The sequence below is a fragment of the Nycticebus coucang genome, chromosome 2 (assembly GCF_027406575.1).
Source record: "Nycticebus coucang isolate mNycCou1 chromosome 2, mNycCou1.pri, whole genome shotgun sequence".
Taxonomy (NCBI): Eukaryota; Metazoa; Chordata; class Mammalia; order Primates; family Lorisidae; genus Nycticebus; species Nycticebus coucang.
In genome coordinates, this window is record NC_069781.1 from 160,157,526 (window position 1) to 160,162,249 (window position 4,724).

Here is a 4,724-nt window from a genome sequence, read left to right on the forward strand (position 1 = left end):
TGAGAAGAAAAGAGACAAGGTAAGCAGATTGAAGGCAGGCTAATTTTAGTCATTTCTAGGAAATAAGATAATCTCTGCCTGTCTGGTACTTGGCTCTGGGGAGACCAGGGTAGGTGTATACTGGCCAAGTGTGAAAACCTGATAAGGGAAGTGGTGGAGGTGTAGAATTAATCTGCTGCTCTACAAAGAGAACTAACTGGCTAGTTCCTAGCCTAGACTTCAAAAGCAAGTCAAGGGATCACACACACACACACCAAAAAACAAACAAACAAAAAAAAAACCCTATATGATAGTTCCTGCATTTATTTTTCTGCCTCCATGAGAAGTTGCCATTGACCTTGCCAACATAAACTTCACAGATATAGGAATAAACAATAATAGACAGAGTGTAGCGAACATACCTGTAGACCCATCTACTGGGGAGGGTGATGCAGGAAGATCACTTAAGGCTAGGAGTTTGAGATCGCAATAAGTTGGGATCCTACCTGTGTTCCCATGTGTGAATAGCAAACACACTCCAGCTTGAGCAATAATAGTGAGACCCCCTTCTTTAAATAAATAAAATAGCAGGAAGGAAAGAGAGAGATTAAAAAAAAAAAAAAAAAAGAGTTAATGACTTCACCTCCTCAATAAATGTCCTCTTCTCCCCAGATCAATGTCCATTCAAAAGACATATTCTTCTTTTAGATAAAGTGTGGACATGTATCAGGCTATAGTCAATTTATTCCCTAGTGCCTATGCACAGTAACATTTTTTAAGGTGTTGTTGATTCTAAAAGCATTAGAGAGGGTGAGATAAGATAAGGGAAATCTTAAGAAAGAGATCCCAGATGGTGATCACTCTATTCAACACTTTTGTGAAATAAAGGGGGTGTGGAAGAGAAGTAAATGTCTCTTTTTAGGTAATTTAGATAAAAGGCATACAATCTTGTTTAATGCTACATACCTCCCTTTATGGTGACATTACAAAACCAGGCAGTAACAATTAGCAAACTGTGTGCAACATCTTTAAACATTCATTCAAATGAGGCTTATACATTTTAATTACACAGTTTTCAAGTTCTGTCTTATGTTACATGTTTGTACAGAGAAATTGCTTTCAATGTTATCATAATTTTTCTTCTTTCTGTAAAAATTAGCCTTAAAGAAAGAAGAAAGCACACACCACACACATGTGTGAACAGACACATATATGCCAACTAACCATCAGTATTACTTTCTTTGATATTTTCCTCTGGAAATTATTGACATGTGACTTGAGTAGAATTTTTTTTTTTTTTTTACATGGCAAAGACCCCCAAACAATTAAATTTTATGTTTATTATAACATTTTGTGATTTTTTCTTACAAATATTATGGTATTATAAAAAGAGATTGCTGATGATACGATTGTCGTATCAGTTGCTTCCTAACGTTTGCTTAAGCAAACAGCGTGTCCACAAATTTCATGTGCAATTTACAATAGCCAACTATAACAGACAACTATAATATATGTTTAAGATATATCTAAGTGAATTGAATGCTATTTTGACAAAAATTCCAGTTAGAGACATGAACATAAATAAATGCAGTTCAATTTTCCACATGGTATTGGATTTCGGGAGAGTAGGATGCAAAGGGGATTATCACTGTGGTCACTCCTGTTGAATTGCTAGCAGGGAACCCATTGTAGCCACAAAGCCAACAGTTGATGGGTGGGTGTATTACAATTTAGCATGCGTAATGCTTAAGGGGAAAGTTTCAATACCATATTGGAATACTAACATGGCATTTTTACATTCTTTTTCTTTTAAAAAAAATCAAGAGTTCAGATATTATAATTAGAACACATCAATTTGAATGAAAAGAAGAAAAATTATGATATTTTGTCACAAGCATAACCTGCAAAAGTCTTCTCCCATTCTGAAAGTTGTCTTTTTGCTTCACTTAACTGTGCTCTTGGCTGTGCAGAAGCTTTTTAGTTTGATCAGATCTCAAATCCATTTTTGGTGTTGCTTCAATTGCCTAGGGGGTCCTCCTCATAAAATATTCTCCCAGGCTGATTTCTTCAAGTGTTTTCCTTGCACTCTCTTCTAGTATTTTTATAGTTTCATATCTTAAGTTTAAATCTTTTATCCAGTGAGAATCAATTTTTGTTAATGGTGAAAGGTGGGGGTCCAGTTTCAGTCTTCTCCAGGTCGCCAGCCAGTTCACCCAGCACCATTTGTTAAATAGGGAATCTTTCCCCCATTGCATGTTTTTGATAAGCTTATCAAAGATCAAATGAGGATAAGTAGCTGGGTCCATCTCTTGGTTCTCCATTCTGTTCCATAAATTTTCACTAGACATTTATTGAAGCCCAATTCATAATTGCCAAGACATGGAAACAGCCCAAGTGCCCATCAACCCATAAATGGATTAACAAATTGTGGTATATGAACACCATGAAATACTATGCAGCCATAAAATGATGGAGACTTCACATCTTTTATGTTTTACTGGATGGAGCTGGAACATATTCTTCTTAGTAAAGTATCTTAATAATGGAAAAAAAAATCCAATGTACTCAATACTACTATGAAATCAATGTATAATCATCTACAAATTCATACAAATGGTAAAACAATAGTCTAGAAAGCAGAAGAGAAGAGGAGAGAGAGGGAAGGGGAGGGTGGAGAAAGGAGGAGGGAGGGTATTTGGGGGGACCTCATCTAATGTGAATGATGCAATGGTACATTTCAAAAAAATATTCAGAAAAGAATATAATTGTGATGGATGTGTTAATCAGTTCAATGTAAGCATTTCAATTGTATATCAAATCAGTACACTGAACCCCATAAATTCATCATTGTACACAGTTATGATTTAATAAAAACAAAAAATAAAAGCATTAAAATTATGATATTTTGAAAAGAGTCCTGTTAAGACATTCAGCATTCATTTTTGACTTTGTTATTTAATCATTCTCACATAAACTTATTGAGCTTCCAACATATGTGAGACATTCTTTTAGTTACTGGAGATATAGCGATATAAAAGCCACAATTACTGCCCCATAAGGAAAATAAATCACTGTAGGACAGATTGACCATACAATATGATAACTCACAGGATGGAGGTTTTGTTTGTTTTTCTTTTTACAAATGCCCCTGTATTTTTATGCGATGGCTGCATTGACTTATGGAATAAAAATAGGGGTTGAATTACTTAATATGAGATTTCAATTTAGAGTCTTTTGTCTTAAGAATTTTGTTTACATGAAAATGTAAATAGCAGCTTTCAACTTCTTGGTCAGAGGAGGCCAGGTGCAACTTTCTTCAGTCATCCTGAATCCAGGTTCATCTGACATGAGCCACCTCCACCATGTTACCTAAGTTCGACTCCAATAAGATTAAAGTCATGTACCTGAGGTTTACCGATGGCAAAGTAGGTGCCATGTTTGCCCTGGCCCCCAAACTCAGCCTCTTGGGTTTGTCTCCAAAAAAGGTTGGTGATGACATCACCAAGGCAACTTTGTGACTAGAAAGGTCTGAGGATTACAGTGAAACTGACTATCCAGAAAATAGAGGTCCAGATTGAAGTGGTACCTTCTGCCTCTGCCCTCATCATCAAAGCAATCAAGGAACCACCCAGAGACAGAAAGAAACAGAAAAACATTAAACATGAACGAAATATCACTTACCATGAGATTATCAACATTGCCAGACAGATGTGACACCAATCTTTAGCTAGAGAACTCTCTGAAACCATTAAAGAGACCCTGGGGATGGCCCAGTCAGTGGGCTGCAATGCCTATGTCCTCCACCTTCATGACGTAACAGATGACATCAACAGTGGTGCTGTGAAGCGTCCAGCTAGTTAAAAAGTACAAGGGAACTGTTTCAGTAAAGGATCATTTGATATCCCCCCCAGAAAAGGAAAAATATATAAATAGCATATAATAAGGTTGAAAAATATGTAAAAAGAAGGTATATGTTCAAAGCTGAAATATAACTCATAAAATAGTAATAAACATGATGCAAGGCCATGAAAAAATAATAACTTCAAAAGTGATGATCCATTAACATTCTGATAGGATACTGTCAGTATCAAATTTAATTGTTAAAATAATGATGATGTCGCCCTTCTGTGGAATGGATTGTAGAGTGGGCAAGTTAACTGTGTACTCTAAAATCAAATGCCAGTTCTTCTCTTTTATTCTCTTACTTGGGGTGACCATGTCTTCTAGAATACCTTTTGCTTTGACCTCTACTTTTCTTCATTCAGTAAAACATTCTGAGAGAAATTTGGTGAAGATGAATAAACATGTTTCTTAACTTACTTTTCACTTGCGATGTTGCTTCTGACAGAAGCTGCATCAGTTTTCCAGGTCTAACTTCCACCTGATGGCCCCTCCCTTCATAGTCATCTTTCACACCAGATAGCCCCAGCCATAGCTTTGGCTCCTTTCAGAGGATTCTGCATCCTGGGCTCCAGTATCCCTCCTTCTTCTATTAAATACCCAGATCTCTCTGTTGCTACTCTCTTGGTTTCTTCACTATTCTCTTTTGAGCTTTTCATCTCTTTAGTTACTTGTATGAACAAATTTCTATATATAATTCAAGCATCTATATATAACTGAAGAGCCTAGAGCTGATTGTGTTTTTCTCTGTGTGGAGAGACACTCCAGTGTCTTCTAGCTTGCTTATTTTCTAACTTGAAGTCTACCGCATTTCTTATCTTTATGTAAATGTAATTTGTTGTTTT

At 36.1% G+C, this 4,724-nt stretch overlaps 1 pseudogene; it reads left to right on the forward strand.

Annotated features, from left to right (window-relative positions):
- The first annotated feature begins 3,341 nt into the window (after nt 1-3,341).
- Nucleotides 3,342-3,840, forward strand: LOC128579896 (60S ribosomal protein L12-like; annotated as a pseudogene).
- Nucleotides 3,841-4,724: the final 884 nt, after the last annotated feature.